Here is a 25943-nt window from a genome sequence, read left to right as displayed (position 1 = left end):
TTACTTAATTTTATAATTTGTATTGAATACCAAGGCGGATATTTATTATTAATGAAACATTTGCTGGTTGGTACATATTTGTGTGTAAATTATTTAGAACCTTATAAAAATAGTTAACCATTGAGTTAACATCAATAAGGGCTGAGAACTCATGGACCCAATCTATTGATTTAAGTTCTGAGTTCATAAGTACGAAGTTGGTTTTGTGAAATAATTTCCGTGCCTGTATTGATAAATTATATAATTACAATTTATCAATACAGGTTCTAAAGCAAGTTGATCGACTGAATTTTTTTTTTATGGATGATAATGGTATGGTGTAACCGCCTGCGCTAACGGTTTACGCTGGCGGGGCACCAGTGGAGGATGATCAGATGAACATGAGGTCAGGTCAGTTAGCCCATCGTGATACCAGAAATTTGTCACGATGGTTTCCAGGGGGAACCGCGTGGAGGTCTACCTGACATGGTACATTGCTAGTAATGGGGTCATGAGTCCACATTACTAACAATCCCCTTCCCCCCGCTCGACTGGATTAGGTGAGACTAGAAGATAGGCACGCATACTTTTCACAAAGTATAAGTAGTACAAGCTGTTTAAGCATAAATAATGCAAACTTTCTTTATTGCTCTTATTTATTTATATTTAACTATTTATAACTCTTAAAATTGAAAACATAAATCTGATTACAGATGAGCAGTAAGCATATTCTTAGGTCCAAGATTTCTTGGACCTAAGAATATGCTTACGAGATATTAAAATATGCTTATGAGATGTATATCTTGTAGTACTTATATTAAATTCACTGTTGGAGTCTTGAGTATTGTTTGTAGGTAAGTACCTACCTACCTATTGCACAAAGTGTGTTCTATTCAGTGCGTAGGACGAATCATTTTAATAGTTAAGTCGCCCGACGGCTCTCATTACCTTCATCCTGTCGTCAATTTAGCTACCTAACACTGACCCACATTCCAAGAACTAGTCGATAATCAGGTCGATAGTCAATCAAAAGGTATTGGGCCAATATTTGAACCAAATCTAACATTGTTACACTATTCAAATACATATAGATTTTGCTTTCAATTGATAGCCAACAGCGTACGCTCTCAAACCAGTAATCCTTCTTTTTTCCAAACGATATAACCTTATTTGTAGATTACAATCGGCATCGCTAAATACAGGGGACACAATATAAGTTTTTGTGCGGACCTATTGAATCAATTTTGTTGTTTTTTGCACGGATTCGGAAGCCGCAGGTAGTATCCCTAGATCCGGGTCTCTTTGTGTCGAGTTATTGTTATTTATTCGTGTTTACAAATTTGTAATTTGCGAAGCAATAACTGTCAGGACGCATCAGCTGCGTTATGTGGCCAATTAGGTTACACGCATGTTACACTGCACACTACATGTTTTTTTATGTAATTGAAATAGCAAACAAGCAGACGTTTAAGCCTGTTGGTAAGTGGTAACTGTCGTCTATATACCTACATAAACAGTGTTATAGACATCACCTTATCATGTGATGCCCGTGATACCGCTTCAGCGCCATTCCGGAGGATTAAGATCTAATCTTGCCTGTAACTTTACTGCCTTATCTCACTCTTCAATTGAACTCATCAAACAACTTCAGGCTGAAATAGGTGAGACTAAGGTCCCAAGGCAGGACTTTTTACTGTATACTCGGTGAATAAATGGTACTACTGTATAAATGGAACTAAATATATATATAAAAATTATATTGACTATTTTAGATATGATTTATTTTTTACCGGTACGTAATAAATTCCTACAAATATTCGAATAATTAATTCCCGAAAACTTAAAATGCTTTCGAAGTATAATAAAATTACTCCAATATTCACAGAGAAATGCATACATTGTTAATTTTTCGAACTTAATTGGAGTGAGTGTAACATTTAGAAGAATTTCGATATATTTTAATTAAACTGTGATTGTGTCTACATATTGTGAAATAAAAATGCTATCAATATTATTTTTAATGGTTAGCTCCAAAAATGATTTAATATGTATTACCTTTAACTTAATTAAGTAGTCAGGAAGAGAAAAGAAGAAGTGGTCACAAAAAGGCATTCTCTTACAAAATTTACATTAACACATAATTCTGAAAGTATCACACATGGCGAATTCAAGTTTTTCAATATATATTTGCTAGCCATAATAATGTAGGATGATACGCTCTTTTTATTTTGCAATTTATAATTATTTTACCTATATGAATAATATAACACAAATTACAAAAGTTATAATTTTTTTAGACATTTTAATTGAGTTCTACAAACCTTTGATATATATACATCAAATAATTCACGGCGAATATTAGTGTCATAACATCTGTAATGCATTCATTCCAATTATGTCATGTCCAGTAAAAAAGGGAAAAAAACAGTAGTAGTTACGTGCCGTGAAGCGTGTCTTTTAAAGCAAACGGTTTGAGGGGCGAGCGTTAGTCTATGGTGCCAGACTGGTTTTCCCCTAAAGGGGGAGATTTGGTCAGGACAAAGTTGTTATTTGTGAGGAGATAGATTTTTGGTTGGGGGTGATCGGTGTTTTAGGCACGTCTATATAGCCTTAAACAACAAGAACAGAAACTCTCTGGTAAAAAGAAGCGACGTAACAAGAAAAGTTTCATATTTACAAAAAAAGAAATATAATAGAGCATATTTTTTTAAAGCCTCTATGAGTTCTTTGATAAAATTTGAGGGAAATACTTCACATTCATCTGGCAATATTGGCGTTTGCCCGAGTAGCGTCAAATCGGCATGTGGCGGAACTAACTAGTGCCTTCATTTACCGTACATACATCACCGTAATACAATAAACCACTGGGCCACGTTGGTAATCGGTGCTTATGCAAATGTTGTCGTTATATCCATAATAGTGGAATTCGGAGAAGACGAATCGATATGAAATTATACTATGCTATATGAAAAGAAAATGTTTGTTTCACTATTGTATAGTCAATTTATCTATGAATAAAAGACTGATTACTACTAAATGAACAGTCGGTACCACCACAGATTAGATTTACGTATTCAAATACATATATGGGAGTTTTATATAATTATTGGCAAAGCATGAGAAGTGTAACACAATACCGCCGCCGCCGTAAATTTTACCCATAATAGATAGTAAAAAACATTTGAATAAATGAAATCGTCTATGAAATAACATTAATTTATACGAGTAAAGTTAGTTATTTTAATTGTAATTCCGCATCTTTGTTTTAGAATGAGCATGCGAAATGAACGAGCGCTATATAATATTTAAAGCGCCTAATTGAAGTCCACGTAAATCATATTGCATCTCAATGTGTCTAGACAACTTAATACCTTTCTTTATAGCGAGAAAGACACGTCTAAATACTCTAAGCCACTTTTCATTCAATTAATAGATGTAGCTATTTTTATTTATTAAGACTTAAATCTGAATAATTTTTTTTTTCTGAACTGTAACCTAAAGTATTAAAATAATAAAGGTCATCGTAATACTGAAGTCAATAACCTGACATTATAACTAAGGTAACTAACTGTAGGCCCGTATTTTCAATTATAACAATTGTTATAGTTAATGTGTGTGTGAAAGTAATTAAGTTGTGCAAATGAGCAGTTTGACTGCAAGTTTATGTGGCAAGCAAGTAAACATTTTTTTAATTAATTTAGAAGCCAACCATTTTATTGTTATATAAATTATTATTCCGTATAATGTATATTGTCTTCAATTATTTCACATACAAATACTTATATGTATTTACGTATTAATAATAATTCGCGATATTGCATGTATATTCATATTTACCCGGCTAAATACCAATATTATAAATGCGAAAGTTTGTGAATATGAATGGATGGTTCTTTGTTATTCTTTCACGCAAAGAGTACTAAACGAATGTTGATGAAACTTTACAGTAATAGAGCTTACACATCTGAATGACACAATAGTCATAACTACATTCACCTTTACATATTCCATCCCTCACGGCCTCTCTCTACACTTGTAACTATTGATTGTTGATCCATAAATATAATACCATTTTTCTTGAAACACTGCCTTCCCTTCCCTTTCCATTACATATTCATCAAAGATTTGTATTTATAAAGTGACACATCATGTATGTGATCAAAGAAACATACAATTCGTTTGCTGTTCAGCTTTCAGTTGATTGTGCGTTTGATTACCGAAAATAAACATAAAATGCCTTTTATTCAGGTAATAGTTGCGCTAGTTAATTATCGGGCATCGTTACGACGCCGCCAGCAACTGTGGTAATGTTTACTTTGTCTCTTGCGGCACGCTCCCTATAATCCGAAATAACAAATTATGAAATGGATGAAAAACCCCAGTTAAGCTGTCGGCGATCCCTAAACATAATGTTTGATTGTGTCCTAATGACAAGGCGCGCATTCGAAGTCATCTTTTGTGTAATGCCGACTGACATTACCGCATGAAACAAATAAAATAATATTTTATTCTTGATGATTTAAAGTTCAAAATGTGGTAGAATTCGTAATAGTTGTTAGTGTTTCTACTAAGGAGGTCCTGGTAATTGAGCAATCATCTACTCTAGACCGTTGTGGTGAGCAACACATCGAAAATAAATGAAATTTACTATTTGTTTTATGTTTTTGTGGATTTATGTGTTTGATGGAGTATTTACCTACATCGGCGTTGTTTAGAGATTGATGAATGGGTGTTACGTTATTATAATAATCACTTTCTAGATATTGGTCCATTATTTTTAAGAAATCGAGATACAAGTTACTTTTTAATGTAAGTAGAGATGTCAAGGACACCAAGCGAGCGAATTATATTAAATCAGTACATTAGTATATTTATAGCAGTAGCAGTACAATTATGATTTTATAATTATGCAAAAAATCATAATTGTGACTTGTGCTTCTACATTTTACGTAAGCTCGCTTGTATTTAAAATATTTGCATTGATTTTTATGAATGATGATGATGATATGAATGATCTTATGAATTTATTTATACCACATATATACCACAGGTTTATACACTTAGTTTAGTTTAAAATTTTGTTTTCCGTAATCTTAGAATATATACATACATATAGTATTATATTAATCGAGTTATTTTATTATAACCCGTACATTTTTTTTCAATTCTTCATCAATCAAATATGATTGATATTCATTAATAACAAATAAGGGAAGACAATAAAAAGGCTAACTTAAAGTAAATATGATTTAACACCTTGGACCCTTGATTTACCACCAACTCGTGTACGATTTATAAATTAAAATATTATCTAACATATTAAAACTGGCGAATGACGGATGAGTGTCGTATCCCATATTAGTACTAGTAGTACTATTACTAGTGCTATTAGTCTATTTTTTAAATAAAACCTATTCACTGTTACATACAAATAGTACATTAAAATTATCCATACTTCTATTTATTTTGGCCTCTAAGCTTATACTTCAACGAAGCATTCGTAACCCAATTACCTAATAACAATTTGGTGTGTTTGTTATTACTACTGAATTGATCTAGTTTACAAACTGCCCGGCTCCCTGCGTAGATGATTGTTGTATTCCCTGAGTAGTAGCTATCTCCGGTATGAAGTCAGGGTTGCCTGCAAGCAGCTGTGTTACTGTAATTCATCTAAACTAATACTTAAATAAGTAAATCTACGTGTTATTGTTAATTAATTGTGTAGTGTGTGTGTGTGTGTAACTGTTAATTAATATATATAATATAATAACAAATATGTATAATATTGACGGCCTCGGTGGTTAGCGGTTTAGCTCACCGCTTTACTTTCGAAGGTTGCGGGTTCGAATCCTCGCACGGCACAAACATTTGAATTCATGAGAATGATTGTTTGTGTTGGTCTGGATGTTTTCTATGTTTATTATGTATGAATTTACAAAAAAAGAAATAAATAAAACAAAGAGGAAAGATTTGATTTCAATCGACACAAATATTTTTTTAATTTTAACAATACATTTACCAGTAACTACATAATTAATGAGCAACTGGGACAGTGTTATAATGTATTTAAAAAAAACATAATCTTGTAATATTGCTCACGTGCGAAATCGAGGAGGGTGCTAGTAGATAATATACCAATAGCACGTAATAGCATGAATGTGCTGACATCCTAAAGGTAATGCTGTTTTACATAGCTCTTTATATGAGTATTAAAGTTTGTTATCTTTGTAATTTCCACTTATTTGTAAGTACATAAAATATTTCAATATATTTTATATGACATAGAGCTTCTTTCGTACCACTAAATTTAACACAAATTTAATCATCGGTGATCTACTTGCAACCCTAATACGAGACGTGGGAGATATAAGTGGGCCGAACACCATAGATCGCAGTGATTGCTGACGCCATGATCACTGTAGCACTGAGAGAGATATTATATAGAGCCGACATGTAGTGCTCTATCATTTAAAACTTTACCAACAGGATAAAAAATCAGGGATTACTTACCCTATTATACATTTCTACATATTATTAAGCCATTCTATATATTATACGGTATATTCAATCACAAGGTTTTTTATACAAATTGTATCAAGTTTGATTTTTCAATTAGCTAGTCTGTATCAATCAGCTCTATCAATTTGTGCTAAGTCGAAGTCTGTCTCAGAAATTATTTTTATGTTAACTACATATTTACAATATTTATTAGATACGATTCATAAACTGTGGATCCCTGTTGACTTATACCGCTCTAAATATACACTTGAGTGGTTTAGAATATCAGATAGCAATAAATAAATCTTCAATTTCTTCATATAACAACATTTCGTAATACCTGAATATTTTATTTACTGTCAATTTATAAATATTTGAGACACAAGAGTATAATTGGTATATAGATATTTTAAACAACATAAAGAAAAGTTAGTAGTAATAAATAAATAACTATAGCCTAATATGATAGGTATACTGTATGTACACGTTACGTATAATTAATATAAAGGTCACAATTAAGTAATGAACATTTAGACCTTACATTTAGACTTAGTGCGTGTTTTTAGTAATATAGCTAAACTCATAATATAAAGTCATGCGAACTTTCGTGATTAATTAGTTGGATACCTACTTAGCAAAACCACAAACATTTGGCCTATTACTATTAAATATTTATTAGAGATATGCAGGATGTAGGTTACACGGAGGGCATCGGCACGACCTTGCGAATGTCACCCGTTGACTCAGTAGCCTCCGAACGAGATGATTCATGGATAAATTAATGTAACAACTATGTAGGCCGGTCCATCATTATCATCAATAGTTCGCGGATACAGTAACTCACCTGTTTTTAAACAGTAAAAATATCCCCCAACAAATCCAATCAGAACATCAAAGAAAAGTCGAACGACTTGCAACTAAATTAAACAAGCCAGGATTAACGCCAGGAAATCTGACAACAGGATACGTCAATTTAAAATAGTTGAAACTGAGAACAAATAATACTCTCACACCTTTGTCTATTGTTACACCGCCCGACTATAATAAGTAACGCAGTGTAGATTACTTTCTCGCATCGAGTGATATTTTTTAAAGTCGCATTAAAAGCAGTAAGTTATATCGTGCATGTCTTGGTTTGGAGATGGATATGAGGTATGCTGAAGTGGCAGGACGTGAGTGAGTAACAAAGGAGCTCGTCTAAACAGGCCATTAATAAGGAGGCGGCCGCGAGATCCGCCAGGGACTTCCGCCGTATTCTGAGAACCGCTAGCGCAGACAAGACAAGAATAGCGCGGTGATACCGCTCGGTCTAAACGGCAATGTATGTACTGAGGAGACCGTCAATAACAATCCGGCCACTCCAAGCCATATTCACGCGGTGAAAAATACTAGCTAAATATTTTTTAATAATAAAAAGACATCATTTAATTCGACTACAGTGAGTGTCTGTCACACACATTTCATCTTGTATTTACAATTTGTTCCTGTGGGGTCTTCCAGAAATCCCTTATAGACCCATATGTTTAAGATGTTAGATTTTTTAAGCAATTTTTATAAACAACTCTCTCTTCTCTACTTGCGCTAATAACGGTAATATTACCTCCTTCGGTACGTTAACTTATAAGTTATTTTTAATTACTATTCGGTCATTAAATGGAAAATTACATTAATTTTATATTACTTCAATATTATACCAAGCTTATAAAGGAATGTGAACAATTTAGGTAAATTACAAATTTAAGGCACGCGTCAGTCATTGGTTCCTACATTCTTATCAGAAAAGTAACATAAATTACAATTTCTTGCGTCACTGTGTATATTTATTTCCCTAACGATAAACGTAAGTAGTTTAAAGAAACGAAAATAGCTTATGACCCCTTAATATACGCTAGAAATCACTTCATTTCTTTTATCATATAAATAAAATATTAAAGTCAATAAGAGCTATACTATTACTGAGTTTTGTGTTATTTATCTGAGCAAATATAATAGTTTAATTAATTATTTATATAATACCTATATTTTTTATTTGCTCAATATGTTGTGTTAGTGTGTCATCCAAATATGATGAAAAATACTATTATTACAAGGTCCTTATTACCAAAGTTACTAATTTGTATCGTCAGATTTACACTCCTAGATTCCAAAAATATTAGAGTAAAAACTTTTTGGTTTTTAGTTAGAGATATATTTTCAGTTACATAACAATAAATATCAACGAAACATTATCTTTTATTATCCACAAGCATAAGAAATATACTTATCAAAATATTTCTACTCTTATAGACACAATAGAAGTGCGGCAGATCAAATACTTTGAAGAGAACTATAATAAATGTGAAGGCACTTTCAGTGACACCTCTATTATAAGATCGGCTAAAGGTGGCAATCTCTTGAACGCATATACTTAAATTGTAGCATCACATCCTTGAAAAAGAAATAGTTATATCGGCTCGAGGTGAAGGCGAAAGAGATAGAATGAACTGTAAGGACCACCTTGTTAGTAGTAATCGGTTTAGGGCCTTGTCAAAAATTAACTTATTATAAATTATAAATGGGGCTTAGTAAAGAATGAAGGCGGAGAGTTGTGTTTTATCGATGTTTCTATAAAATATCGAGTGAAAAGTGTAATTTGGATTAATATGAATAATAACAAAATTTAAATACCTTAACTATTCGAATTTTAAGTAAGTAGGTTACTTACCAATATTTCATAATAAAATTCATAAAATGGAAAAACACCGATTACATAACTATATAGTAAATAAAAATTGAGTAATTTGAAGGCTTATTAAAATTCAAAATTACATATAAATAACTTTTTGAAAATGTTTACATGGTAATTATTTTTAATTGGTTATGTTTATTTCCATTTGAGATGTACTTATCACACACTATCGATGTTAAATTCGTAGCAGATATGGTCGCAGCACTGTTGAAACTACCTGGTTCTGATTTTGTGATTTATCATCAATATGTGAAAGGTTTTGCTTTGCTAACTGAATCCTGTTGCAATGTAAATAAATGTTACTTAAGGTCCTGTTTCTCAACAAATTTAAATATATGAAATCCTGGTATTACGATCTATATATTATATATATTATGATTCAGTGATTTCAACGAACATGATACAATAAAATCGATCACAGCTTTCCGCACGATTCCCTAAATCGATTTTTTGGTAATAGACGTGATCGGAGTACGGTAACGTTCCAAAATTTCAGTATCGATTTGTAAATAATTGATCGAATAGTAGCTACCGATCCGGAGCGGATCGCTGGGTTCATTCCCGCGCACCTGTCACGAACTCACGACGGTAGATCACATCGTTTGGCCGATGACGAATCGATTTGGTTCGTTGACAACTTTATCGGAATTGTGTCGACATACCGATTTGGTTGATACGGATTTTGTTATTATCAAATTACTGTCTTAGTGCAATGTTATCCCACTATTCATATTTTATTGTACATAATTAATGTCACTTTTATCCTATTCCAAGAATCCGCTCATTAAAGGTATTTAAACAATCGGCATGATTGTGTAAAAACAACTTATACATATGAGATATGAATTATGAGAAGGCAAGTAGCGACTGTGCCTACCGTATATACCATATACACATCACTTCATCATGTGGCGTCCATGGTACCGTTCATGCATTGCCATTCCGGATGACTTTAAATTCACCGATTATGACCCTGGAAGGGTTATAATCGGTGTATTTAGTTAGTGTATTAAGTTAAGGTATAATCATTAGTTTATAAAATACCACACAGACGAATTTGTAAGAAGTTACGATAATACAATGGAATGATATTTATTAATTATATTTTTAAATTTACCTAATATGTTTACCCACGACTTCCACCACGTTCCTGTAGTCGACCGAAATACATACAATACAATAAGTCCATTCAATACTATTCGCATGCTACATGACAACGACTTGAGTAAAGGTGTAAAACAAATAAATTAATTAACTTCCTCTTTACAATATTACTAAAGATAATATCCAAAATTGACAAATTTACTATTCAAAGTTATTAACTTTAATACTACAATATTGAAATAATATGGTAAATAAGAAAATTATTTTACAACTAGCTGTACCCGCAACTTCGTCCGCGTGGAATTTAACTTTATTTCTCTAAAATAAAAGTAACCTAAGTAATTCTTTATTGCATCAGCTACCTGTTAAAAAAAGTCCTGTCAAAATCGGTCCAGCCATTTCAGAGATTATCCGCAACATACAGACGGACAGACAAAAATTGTAAAAAATGTTATTTTGGCGCATGTACAGTATTTATATTTATATATATATGCATGTAGTAAAAAACGGTTATTTCAATATTACAAACAGACACACCAATATTATTTATACGAGTATGTATAGATGTATAGTTAATAGAGCCAATAACAAATAATATATTTTGGCAGAAAGAAGTAGAAAATTACTTAATGAATACCAGTAACTAGCAGATTCCGAGGTTCCTTTATATAAATTTGAGGTAACATATAGGTATATATACATATGATTAAGAATTTTTCAAGTATTACTGTAATAATCGCATTGTACAACACATTAGTAGGGATCCATCTTGAGTGCAACGCTGTAATCTGGGATTCATATGAAATAAAATATAGTCTAATGTTGGAAAAAATTGAAAATAAATTTATTAAGTGTATATATATATATATGAGGCAATATGGAGTATATCCCTTTTATCCTTTGATGTATCCCACTCTGTTCGTATTAGGCATGGTGAGATATAATGAATTACGAGTACGCAGGGAATTGGCTATTGTCTTATACATATTTAAAGTGTTTCGGGGTCCAATCACCAATTCTCTGGTTCTTGGTTTGATAAGTTTTAGGGTACCAGATAATTACCTGGGGCGGCGACGAAGGCCCCAGTTATTAGCGGTACCTCGCGGCAGAACTAACTTATTATAGAAGGCGCTCATGACACTCGCACTCTCAATAAAATAGCAGAAACAACGGATTTGTTTGTGTCTAGTCTGTGTGAATTCACAAAAACAACATTGCATGTTATATGTTATATTAACGAACATGTATAATATAGAATTAGATACACTATTGTATTGGGCTTAGGCCTGTAATAATAGTTGTGTAAGTAAATAAATAAATAAATATATAATATATCGTTTCACACCATCACCGCTCTACGGGATAGTTACCATTAGCGTATGGCAATAGTATAATATGTTTATTCCGTTTTTAATTGTGTTTGTTATTTTCTCTATTATAAAAACTTAAAAAAATATAGTATACTATAAAAATTACTACGAAACTTATAGGTAATTCTACATATTTAAATGCGACTACAACTTACAGGTCCTAAAATTACTGGTATAGTATATCAGTGGCTTTTATAAAACACGAATGTGTTTATATTTGTAAGTGTGGAACGATTTTTCACTTAAGTGGGAGATCTTACGGTTATCAGCGGGGGGCGCCGACAAAGACCCCGGGGGTCGGCCCCAGTTCACTGCGTGTGCGCATACCAAACTGTAATTCGGTAATAACATGACACTTCCAGAATCATTCGTTTCGATGTTACCTCTTCATATCCTTAATAAATAGTTAGCAAAATGAAACGATCGTGAAAGTCAAGAAAGTAATATTTGTTCAAATCATTTGCGACTTTAATGTAGTGGCTACTTAATGGTACTTAGACGGTTTATATTAATTAAGTTTTTTCCTCTCACTTCAAAATACTAGTAGTGGCGGAACTTGGAAAAAAGTCCATGAGATGCAATAATAAACAAATGCAATATAGGGTGATGTGGAATAGGAAACAATAAGACGAAAGGCGTTCTTGTTTGGTTCTATCTCGTGTACTGGAAGCGACAGATTTGTTTGCGACAGGGCCTTTAAAATAATATGCATTTGAATGTGTTGAAACGACAAACAATTACATCTTGCAATAGTTACTTCTAAGTCTTAACGCTACCACTTTATCATAGGCAAACTTACACGTTGATTGTTAAACCAGTATTTAGTAGTCATAATAAAAATATTATACATACATAATTTATGATATAAAAGTAAATTAAATTGTATTATTTGAATACAATTAACGATACGATGGAATAAATTACGATTTTGAATATTATGTAACTGTATTTAGACTGTATTCTGTTGTTTTATTCTAGGTTATTAACCTTTGTAATAGACAAAAAATATGATAAGAAAAAGTCGTGCCTTCATCTAAAACTACCGATAGAATGAATTTAATTAACGTTGTTTTTATGTAACCATAAGTCATAGCCACTACATGTCTTCACATTCGTTATATTAGTAAGGAAAATATGTTCATTAATTAAATAATTTTCCGAAAGGTTCAGGAACATTGTCCATTGTGACAAAAATGTTGACCATTAATAACTTTCAGTTGACACATAATAAAAATACGTTAATAAAGTTCGTTGATCCATTTTTCAGGTCTAATTTTATAATTGTTTTATATTATGTGAGCATGCCAACCAAGTTAATGGCTATGGGGTACTCCAAATATTATAGAAAGCGTGCGGTACCTACGTAAACGAGCGGGTGAACGACCAAAATACGCCTTTACGAAATGTAAAACGTAAGTCTAGCTTATCTTGATCATTAGCTGCCACAGCTGAAACATAATGTTAATTAATCAATAAAATATAATACGTTAAGCTATGGTAACACGCAGAGTGTTGTACTAGAATTATGCCAGGGTTATCATAAACATTAATTAAAAAAATATAAATGATAAATTGTCATCACAAGTTTTTGATAAATTATTTTATACTAAAGTATCTAAAAATTTGTTAAACTGACGTTAATAATAAAGGAATATTTATTATATTATACGTTAAGAATAGAAGTTAAAGAATATTTATTTAGATTCAGAGCAAAAATACAAACTGTTACCAAATTATGTCAATAAAATCACATTCATACTCATAAGAGAAAAGTGCTAGTTTCTAAAGTTTTGTAATTCAAGTTATTGTATATGTTGAATATTATTAAAACTGTAATACGTTATTATTATATATACGTTAATATTACATTTATAACAACATAATGTTTAAAGAATTTATTGGAAATATATTAGATTATTGAATAATATTTCCAGAAATGCAATAAAATATTCTGCTACAAGTTTGTGAGAGGTTTTGTAGTGAGTTGGTAGCCCTAGCTGGGGTCAGGGCGGTACATCGTGACCGCGTAGGCTCGAGTTTTGGTCTACCCGCCCACGCTGTACATTACCTATTGTCTTCCCACATGTAGATGGCACGAGACGACGCGGAGACGTGATGTCACGTCAGTTACAGGCAATTAGGAAAAAAATATTTGATTAATATTCTATTATATTATCTTCATCGTGGTGTTCACTAACTTGACCGAAATGTGGCCTAAATTAAACACTTGTATATAAATTTATATTTCTGACTCCATTCATATAAATACCGACAACAAAACAAATTATTTCAAGAGATGGCGGCGGTAGGATTTACCCAGCAACAGTAAGCATGTAAAGTATTGCGATCACAACGATGTCACCTGATTGTCGACAATGTCTCTGACTCAACCAACCTAGAATTATAGTCGTGAAGATACTGGTATATATTTTATACGTCATATTCTTGTCAAGCAGATTTAGTTAAATTTGTTTTCTGACCTGAACTGAAGTGAAGATGTGAACATCCGGGAATATATTTGAAAAAATCTAATTTGTATAGCATTATCGGATTATGCAGACAAAATGGACCACAGTGCGGTATTTAACACAGAACATAGAAAAAATACATTTAGCACCGCAAGTGCGCGTCAAAGACATCTATTTCTGTAGCGGTACTAATGTAAGGTAAACAACACGTTAATGGTCAGTAACCATTGTTCGAGTCTGTTCCCGGCCGACTTGTTCCCGGTAACTGAGGATTAAGAAATATACATCTTGTGTGGCGAACTGAGGTTATGCTTAAAGCTTAGTTCCGCTCGGATATAAAAGGGATTCAAATAACTGCTGTATGTATTTTTTCGTTACTAGTTATTATGACGTAATACAGTAAAATTTGATGTGATATTCGAAGCAGTTTTATACCGTCTGTGAACGACATCGTCTTCAGTCATGTAATAGATTATAAACGCGTTTCTATTCCAAATAAAGATTTATTTTTGTTATTTATTCTATACTGTTCTATTTTATATTATACCTATTGAAAGAAATCAGTATATAAAATAATAGTTAAATAGAGATTACTATAAGTGTATATGCTTTGAAGCATGTCTGATTGGCTTCTAGTAAGTTCATATATTTGCATGAGTGTCTATTTTATGTTATGCAAATAATACAATTAGCCGAGTTAGTACTCTTACAAAAAGTAACACATAGATATATTTATGATATACAGTATAATATAAAGAACAATAGTCCAGAGTGAATAATAAAGAAGAAAGGCAATCCGTGGGCGTGAGAAAGCAGCGAAGGCGGCGCGGCCTGCGCGGGCGCCGCTAATACGCTACTCAAACATGAAACATGCACGTCTTCACTACTGGAAACTTTTGTGAACATGTCAGAAATAATCTAACATCAAATACAACCTAATTTATACTATTCATATAAGTACATTTACTAAATTTCCTCTTAATTTAAATTCATTTAAAAAAATACGAAATATTAGTAGATAGTCTTAAACTAATAGGTATTTTATATATTTCTTTAAATAATCTCATTATTTCTAATATTATTAATTAGATAATTTTAATTTACGATTACCTACTTTTTATTATAGTAAAAATATGCAGAATGAATATAGCATTAAATATCTTAAAATAATAAGTGAAAATGGAATAACTGGCTTTGGCATGTTTGTTTTTATAGACTGAATCAAGTATTCTTAAAATATGAATTTTCTATTTAATTGATTATTTCAAGTCATACCTAATTGGCTTAACATACGATAGTCATGTGAACTAAGCTTAGTAACATAAGTGCCTACTTACATACGAGTACAGTGTGATTCCCAGCACTCAGCATGCAACTTTGATACTTATCTCCTCTCTCACTACTCTCACGTCGCGGTGACTAATTGCCCTTGCTCACCACCCATGAAATTACACTATTTAAATACATATATTTTAAAACAATAATTCTGGAAAGTTCTTAAATTTTTATCGTAACGCTCTTATTATAACTATTAACGTAAACATTCTATTCATAAATTAACATATATTTTTAATAATTTTTCAAACAAACGATATGGTAAATCGCATAAACGTCACAGTATTACCTAAAAATTAACATTTGTTTAAACTTCCTATTAATAATACGTCTTAAATATTTGCTTAAATACTAAAAATACATATACATATTCAGTAGATACAATATATTTACTTAAGATCACAACAGCTTGCTCAAAATTATTTCACACTTTAGAAATTTAACCTAATTCACGATATAATTAAAAATACGTTGGACTGAACATAAAAAATAACCGTATCACTTCATTCAAGCAATTTATCAAAAAAAATACTCGTAATGACGATGATTCTAATGCTTATTTATTATTCATAGATGTAGCTACTAGCATCAAGTCGACCGGGGTTTGACCGGTAGAAGTTCGATTCCAGTGCTCTTTTTAATTGTCGGCTCCCTGAGAACGGCAGGTTAATTTATCGGTTAAGTCGCAAAACGTATTATTATATGGACGTCAAATACATACTAACGCCGGTATTAGGGGCGTTTACCCTATATTTCCATGTGCATATAAATATTAATTGGCGATTGTGTGAGCATTCTCTTTACCTTTCTAAACGATCCACAGCATTTTCATTTAATAACTTTAAATGTTTATTATTATACTGCTTTGTGGCCAAGAAAATACGTACATGAGAATCTTTAATAAATTTTAATAAACAGAGTAAATTCGTTTTGACTGTGGGACTGCTTTGGGCTAAATAACAAGTATAATAGTCATGTTATGTTATGTCATGAATAGGTATTATGAATTCCCTAGGAATTTACATTTGACATTTTATGTTATTTTTAAAACTGTAGGACACTGAACAATGGTTTAACTATAAAATACTTTGTGATGTTTAGGACTGTGATAACATCGTTGGCAGGCGATGATTCGTAACAACCACTCTTCCCCGAGGCCGTATGACGAATCCAATTAACAGTACTAACGAATGCTGTCGGACGTACACTATTTATGTTTCCTCACAGTCGCACTGTAAATATTTAGTCCGGGAGGCGTCTGGCATCGGCCTTGTCTTATCTCCTCATCACACATGAACATTTTCATGGACAACCCTCGCCGCTGTCGACGTGTAAATAACTAGAAGGCGGCACCCGAACGACCTGTAAACTTCCGTTCGCAGATCATCTGATAGTTTATTTATTTGAAGTAGATAGTCACGTGCTCGGTAATAGCTATAGCAAGTAGCAAAGCGATAAATTAAATATAGGCTCGGTGGCGCGGCGGCGGCGGCGGCGGCGGCGGCGGGGCTCCGTCGACGCGGCGGCAGCACAGGCTCAAGCGCTCTTCAAGTCGCGTGCGCGCGTGGGTTTCGACAGGTGATATCGGTCGATTATCTGCTAATTTATACGAGCCGCTCAACTTCTGTTCTCTTATATTATATTATTCATTTCGACTCAACGCAAACGAGCTCGCTAAATATAGAGAGCGGCATTCCATGGCCCAGGAACGCGCCTTGTTCTCGCTTAACTGTCGAATTGTTTTATTATCCTTTTTTGATAGCAATTTCTTATTTAAATGCCACTTGTTCAGCGAAGGTGGGATGGCGATCTCCTATTTGGAGCAGTGTTATTGTTGTTACCGGGTGATGTCACCGAGGCCATGCCATCATCGCAAGGGGGCCCCGTTTTGGAATCTTTACGATCGCCACCTCCACATATTCATAGCAGTTCATTCACCGAAGAATATGAATGTCATTGTCATCTCAGATTTATCTATTTGCAATCAGGATCAAGCAAACCAAGCGGTACCGCAATTGTTATAATTGTTCATTATTATGTTTCTTAACATTACCATCAATCATTTATAGTCACGTGATTCTCTATTATGTATTTGTGGGATTCTAATAATAAATAGATTTACCAGACTACCCAGCCTCGACTGCAATGCGATGGACAAAAATATGAATGATCATACATGGTGGAAGATCTCTATCTATCAGTAGGAAATAACCGCAATCTGAGAAATGAAGATAATGACGAAGTTATTGTTCAATCATAAGCATATGGATACAGGTGGTATTCATTAGTCCTTAAAATTATACCAGTTAATATGTATTATAACTGGAACCATTTGATCATTTTTGGCATATTCAATACTAAAGTGATTTAATATTCTGACGAGTTGACCGGCTTGGACCTGTGATATCATCTCGATCTATTTATGTACTCCTCTGTCATAAGATATCCTTTTTGGTAACTAAAATGATACTATATAACTATATAAATAGTAATGTAAAGCACGTGCGACCAAATGGTCATTTATATTTACTGCGACTAGACTTAATTAAATTATGACAAACAAGGTAATGGTCAACTAGAGGGAAAATATTGGTTTCCTATCATTGGCTGCACAGATTACATTGTGTTATCTATGTTAACTGTTTTATCAATGAAGACGAGTAATATTTGGTGTAGTCTCCTGTCTATATCATAGATTAATCGTCTTAACATAATAGCATGAGACGTAACAGCTTATTGCTCTATCTATATATACACTGAGGACTAAGCCGTTATGCATCTTGTGTCTGACATAGTGTCTGATCCTGTTGACTTATTTTTATTATTTAAACAAAAATTGCACAAAAATAAGTTACTCCTCCGACTCTATAGCGAACAGACTAAAATGCTGCTTTCTGTTTTTTTAAAAACAACAATTAGTTACATATCTCTTACTTTATTGTTGTTGTTTAAATAATACTTTGACTGTTGTTGACTCTTATTTATTGATATATATATGTAACTTCAATGCATGCAATGAACTAATGTATCAGCAAATTACAGGAAAGTTTTTTAGAACTTTGTTAAAATATGGATCAATTATTCTACTTGTTTGTGTTACTGACAAGTATAAGTAAAAACTGAACAACAAAAAACAATGAGGTGGAAACAAAACATAACGCAACCCTACAACCGCATAAACAAACCAAAGGGCACAGGTGCGTGTGAACTTGCCGCGCGTGAAATTACGGTAAATTTACTTCGGTGTGGTCTAAGAAAAAATATTGTTACGATTACACAAGCCATCAACCCCCGCCGTCGATTCGCCACGGAGACCTCCAGAGGCTATCATCATTTGTCCCTCCTCACATTACCCTTGGAGGGATGCCGCCCTTTTTTGCCAGTCCCAAAATTCTTGATGACACGATGACCATTTCTTACCATTGTTTGAGTAATTTCATCGCAAAATGAAAATGTTTGTTATATGAGGATCTACATCAAATGGCTACGTAAGTTTATTAACATTTTCTTCTGTTATACGAGTATTTAAACTTAACCTAACTTTATATTAATGTGACTGCGTTTAATATATAATCAGGTTTATTACTCTGAATCCCTCGTTGGTCGATTAAGTGCAGACATGAAATACTCAGTTAATCACAATTAGTCAATTCGAATCCGCAATCTGAATTGAACTCAAACTTGTAAATAATATCATGTAGCTGTCGATTGTATTTATGAATGACAATTGTACAGATATAAATTTAATTGTTTTAAAGCTTCTACAAAAAAATATATAAATATAATTAAAATCACAGATGTGTGACTTATTTGCAGTTATATGTCGTTAATTATATTATTGTAATCAAATTTCCTAATTAAATCAATTTTTAGAGCGGAGTTTATAATGGTGGTTTATACAGAGTTCTTTATAGGTAAATAAAATTAATTTCCTGTTTTTCCTTGGTTATGCCACAAGACCAACTTGACCGATTTCATTCATCATTGGTTTTCTCTTGCCTTGGTTAGGAAAGAAGTTTCGTATGGAATGAAAAATGAAGAAAATTGCGCAGAAATTTATTTTAAGCAAGTTTTGTAAACAAAACTGAATAATTATTTTAACGTTTGACAGTTTGCGCATTTTTCAGTTTAAATTGAATAGTTATAGCTAAAAAAGGACAATTTATTGGGTCAGCTAGTTGACTTATCATCTATTTATTCCTTTTTATATTATACGCATGTACTTTCAACTGATTCATTTTTACAGAATTCAAACAAAAATAAGTGGTATTTAGGTATGTAAAGTTAGTTTTGATGATTGTATAATGAGTGTCCTTGCTTTTGTATGATAATTTTTATTGTATATATATATATATTATGCATTGATCACGAAGAAAAAAGTTAAAGAATCGTAAGATGCCCGTGCTTTAAAATACCTTGCATTGTGCGGAGAGAGACAATAGGTGATATAGAAATTATTGTCCTGATTAACGTCACAATCACTGGAAACATTTCTCTTAATTACTTACTTTAGTCCTTATTTTTATCATTACGCCTAGTAAAAAATCTAAGTTTAAAATATTTCGGGAGTCCCCATTATAGCAAGCAGCATAACCAACAGATACATTTGATTGTATGCAATGTTTCCGTGAATGAAAAAGTTGTATTCGATATCATAAAATATTGTTATTATCTATTATTTCATTGGTATCCATTAAAAATCAAAACTGCATAGTATTTTATTTTATGATTATTGTCTATGGGTTTATCTCAATGATTCATTTATTATTGATAGATGTACTATCTACTAAAAGTGTTCATTGTTGGAATTCAAATTATTCCTAGCTTATTAGAATTTGCAATTTTTTTTGATATCCTGACTATTATTAATATTACTCTAGAAATATATTATAATTAATGTTGTCTTCATTTCGTTTTTTTTATGACTATGTTAGATTATTTTGAAATTTTAAAATTAAATTGTTAAGACAATTTTACACAAAACAGCGTTAGCTAATGTTCGATATTTTTTTTTAAATTAGAGAACTCAAGAATAAAAAATGGCTGAATTGAAAAATTAAACCAGTTTTGTTGTTTATAAATCTGAACATTTCGTAAAGGGTGGGATCAAAGAGTACGGACCGCAGTCGGGCGCCAAGATCGCAACGATATCGTAGCTAGAACAGTAATCGTCAATAAAATCTCAATTTAGATGGCACCGATACTGCGTGAGTTACGGACGGACAGTCCGACAGAACACGAAAACCTACTTGAGGATGGAATGCGCCCTGTGACAGGACCCGCTAACGAATTAGGTGCTTACACGAGATCCTTAAACAATTTTTCAATTATTTGTTTTTAATATTTTTTGGTTATCATATAGTTTTAAGAAGGTGAGATTGTGCGCACTTAGTACTTGCAAGCATGTATGTAATAATCCGCAAGACTGAGACTGCAGGGCGAATAGGACCACGGTTTGTGCTGGCGCACCGTCCGCACGATGCGTATTACCGCCATTTCGAATTAATGACGGCTTGACGCCTCATCGACAGCGGCACGCCTACGCCTATTTATAACACAACTTTTTATTTATTTTGCCCCCACTCCGTTGACCAGCCACAGATAAGAAGGATTCCGAAGTGGGCATTTAAAAATAAATTTGTCGAAAGTGATAAATGATGAATATAACTTTTATTATTTCAAATTAAATTAACGATCTGGACGGAACGTCTACCTTTTCTCACATTAGAGGGATCTTATCTGGAATGATTGCTTCCATTACCTTAGAGAATAGACACGTTGTTTTCTAGGGGGATAGATAAAGAGATTAATGCGTAAAGCAATTAATTTTGATTGAGGTGTGTTTTATTAAGTAAGATAATTGTTTTTGTTCCCAATGTAAATTAGGGACGCACCGTGAAGCATCAATGTGGGTATAACTATTGTCTTTCAACAATTGTTTCTTTTATTTTTATATGGTGCCTATAGAAAATAACACACACTCATAAAATACATGTCATTGGAAATTCCACGGGGAAAACCTCAGGAAAGTCTTCATTCAGGGATATTTTTGTAAGTTTGTAACCCATTTTTACATAAATATGTAACGCTGTAGAAATTAATCTTATTTTAAATATATTCGATTATTTGCGATTATATAGTATCTATATGAACCTCAGTTACAATTCACTTTTATCTACAATAGTGAAATCGGTCACATACTATGCAAACATACTTATTGTGGAAGTAATAGATACTTCTATTTCATCATTGCCTTGCCTTTATCCCATTATTTGGGGTCGGCACAGTATGTCATTCTCTACCACTGCTCTCTATCGGTCGTCATACCTGAACATACTCTTCTTTTATTCATATCATCTTTCACACAATCCGTCCATCTTTTCTTAGGGCGTCCCCTCCCTTTACACCTATTTAAATATTAATTTTGTTAAACTGTGTAATATGTCTAATTTATTATTACAATAATATTCGAAATATATATATTACAACATTATATATAGATTGATATGAAATATACACCTTTTATAATTCTATTATTATTCTACATTATCCTACTTCTAAACAAAGTTCTCTTGTAACACGCATTGATAATAAAAAACACAACACAAAAATTATTTATTTGTGTTTGTGGGTTTTAATACATAGCACTTCTGTTTGGATGAATTGATGTTGAAGTTAACTTATGAGTGGTATTTAAGGTCTGGCGTGTGACGGTTCCCACAGCGAGCTTAATACATTTTCCGTGTCCCAGTTAGCGCCCCATAAATTGATTAAGGGACCAGCGACGCGCTCCTCACACTGTCTGCGTCAAAGTTTTTTGTGTGCATACGAGACAGGTAATACTGCTCATGCCATTTCATGGTTAACACAGCGTTCTTAAAGATGATAACACTTTTTTATAATTAGGGTTCCATTAAGGTCAAAAAGGTAACCTTGCGGCGGGACTAAGCTGTTTTTATGTATATCAAGACCGTTTTCTATCAATAACTTAAATAGTACAAGACACTGAATAATATATAAAAGCGCTTTTCCGCGTATGGTATAAAATAAGATATAAATTACAAATACTGTTCATTCTGTATTTCCACATTCGATTTGCATATTACCTATAAAGATATCAATGTAAATTTACTTAAAACTTCTTATTGGCCACCACTTTTTCCATTTAATATTACGTTCTCATCTGGCTAAAACTGTCAGTACCATGAAAAAGATAATAATGACCAAGCTTATCAGTATAGCACAAAAGCTAGTCAAAATAAAATAGTAATAGGATAATTAGCAACTGATATGTTGTATTATCCAATATACATTATAAGGTCAAAACTAACTTCAAATTAAAATTTGATGCGTCATTTTAATCTCTTTAACCATTCAGGACCTAAATCGGCGTAATGGAGTGAACTAATTTCCTGTTAGGAAATTGCTTCACTGAACGAATACGATTTCCCTAAAAGCTTCTGTTCCAGTCACCGTCGAAACATCAATCATTCACTATGGAAAACATTTCCATAACAATAGAGGACATCGCTCATAAGGAAACCATATTCGTGGCATGTAATGACTGTAATATTTGTTTGTAATCCATCTATACTAATATTATAAACAGAGCTAATTTAGTTACGAGGAAAGTAAATACCAAAAATTTTTGACATTATACCAGATTAATACAGTCTATATAATGTCAATTCATAAAATAAATTATGTGAATCCGGGCGAAATCGAGGCAGGCATCAAGTAGTAATAGGGTTATAATCAATTTTTACAATAGTAACCCAAAAGTTCAGTGATACAGAAACAATGTCACAAGATGTATTGTGTTGTTTAATATAACACAGTGTACACACAGCTTCTTTTTGGTATATTCGTAAGACTTATTAAGTGCGAGTGTTTAACTGTTTTTCGAAAATAAAGAGACATTGCGAATAAAGTGAAAAACGGCACAAACAAATAAGCGTTAACAATCAATAGACAGACAGATAAGATAATATTACATAATAGACAGTACGACGATGGAACGACAGGCTGAGTGACGGTTTCAGTACCACGGATCGAATTAGAACACCAAATGTTTCAAGTTCAAGATTAGATCATTTAAAGAATCAGAGTTCATTAGGTACGTAAGATTATTGCTTAAAACAACGAAAATATCCTTTTTAAAGGATGTTTAGATAATAATTAATAATTATTTCATTAGGTATAATAAAAATTCTCTGAAAGTAGATTCTCTCAATATTTATTAGATACTTCGTTTCATTAATATATTTCCACAAGAAACCAACTGATTTTCGATCCAGCAACAAATAAGTGAACAAATTTCTTTATTTAAAATGTTTTCAAATGTGACAATGAAGTCAACCAGTAATTTAGCGCGGGGTTTGGTAGATTGGAAGAAAAAAGCGCGAGGTGACAATATAAATAACAATTTGGCCCACCCCGTTCGTATGTGGTTCGTCGGATTAGCATAAGAATGCCGCATCACGGACGCCCACGACCCTACACTGTCCCTCGTCTCGTTGTCTCTTTATACCTCGAATTTAATTTTGATTTACGGCCAACCAAACAATTGTACGCGAAACATTTTTTATTGCACCAAGGAATGAATACTATGTTATAAAAGCTAGAAATTAAGAAATAATTAGTTTTACCACAGTCGAGTTCAAAACTATGCAGAACTATGTTTAAACTAGCTACACCTGCGACTTCGTCCGCGTGGAATTTAACTTTATTTTTCTAAAATAAAGTACAAAAACAGTCCCCTCAAAATGGGTCCATTTCAGAGATTAGCCAGAACAAACAGACAGACAGACAAATATTTAAAAAAATATATATTTTGATGTGTGTACCGTATTTATATTCATATGCATGCAGTAAAAAACGGTTATTTCAATAATACAAATAGACACTCCAATTTTATTTATATATATATATATAACTGGGAGCTTGTCCATGGAAAATATAAGTATGAGAAAAATATTCTTAGGGGTACTTTCTCACCATATAAGAACCCGAAATAATGATTATTAGAATTTTCCTCTGTCTGTCTGTCTGTAGTAATGTATGTACGTTTATGATCGCAAATTTCAGACCGATTTTGGGTCCTTATTTCAGTAAAGTTACATAGTAAGCTGCACTTAAATTTTATTATATGTTTTAGTTCAATAATAAAGTGAACTCAGTTAATAAAATGTATAATAAAATTATGTAATAATTAAATATATTCAAAGGTCTAAATGAAAAGTAAGCAAATAGCCTTCGGTTACAAAATTCCAATTAAAGTTTGATAAAGGTTACGCAAAAATCGAAGTTTTTATTTAAACGTTGCAATAACTTAATTAAAGAAGGCAGAGGTGCGACAGTCATATATCACGATCCGCATTAGCGTCGATACAGACCGCTTCTTAAGATTCTTTATGCAAATATTGGCAAAAATAGCCCAATAATTAATCGAGGGTTGGGTTGCATTTGACATATTTGAGCATTAAAATAAAATATGAGGGTTAATCAGATAGCCTAATTATTTTAAGCAGCTCGTATTTTAAAGTTTTGTTTGTTTTTTATAAGATTAAATAAAAATCTTATAATGACATTTTCTGTTGATTTCATGAGTTTAAAATTTGTGCCCTCGCTACTTTTATATTTTTAATTCCTGTTCCTCGAATCGTTACATATTATTGCTCTTGGTTGTCTAACTACATTCTCAAAGTTTTTCTTGCTGTTTAATTACTTTTATTACAATTATATTATATACAACAATTACATATGATATAAATATAACTCTCAGACAAATAATATGAAAATATTTATCAACCTACTAAACATTTACTTCTATATTATAATATTTTGTGCATAAGCATATTTTTAAACTAATAAATGTATCTGTATACAAAAAGTAAACAAATAATAAACGACTGTGCTCAGTGTTAATACGCATTTAAGATAATATATTTTTACCACACAAAAATAAATGTCCACCTAATAAATCGTGCCGGACCTTATCGTCTTTCGAGAGGCGACAGTAAACCCGATAAGGATATGGATCCCTACAGTTTAAGAGGTTCGTGCGGGTTAACTTTTACGTTTACGTTTTCGTTAAGCAAATCTTTTATGGGGTTTACTTTAGTGTCTGTTGAATTGGTTTTAGAGACTCGTATTGTGTCCGAACGCGCGCGAGGTGAGCGTAATCGGCGTTGCATCTTAATTTAGTTGTCTTGTATTGTGGGAGGCAGCGACTGGATGTGGAACATAACCTAACCCACTGTGAAGGCTCGGTAAAGGACGCCGGGCCCCACTGACGCATACGTTACATCCTCATATTTATTACAGACGATAGTAAAAAAGGAATTTATGAACTTAATTGGGTAGATCATTTTTTGTAGTGTCAGTAGGCAAATATTACCTTAAGAGACGTCTGGTAATCTCCACCAGTAAGACGCATTGCAAGGTACAGAAAAATACTTA

At 32.6% G+C, this 25943-nt stretch overlaps 1 protein-coding gene across 2 annotated transcripts in view; it reads right to left on the bottom strand.

Moving 5' to 3' along the window:
- The window catches only part of LOC131842574 (rhomboid-related protein 3), a 119748-nt gene that overhangs the window by 88660 nt on the left and 5145 nt on the right, over window positions 1-25943 (bottom strand). The gene's annotated exons all lie outside the window — the stretch shown is intronic.

The sequence above is a fragment of the Achroia grisella genome, unplaced genomic scaffold, assembly GCF_030625045.1.
Source record: "Achroia grisella isolate CSIRO2021 unplaced genomic scaffold, CSIRO_AGI_Agris_v1 utg241, whole genome shotgun sequence".
NCBI lineage: Eukaryota > Metazoa > Arthropoda > Insecta > Lepidoptera > Pyralidae > Achroia > Achroia grisella.
The sequence above is the reverse complement of the archived record's forward strand: the minus strand, read 5'-3'. Positions and strand labels throughout refer to the sequence as shown.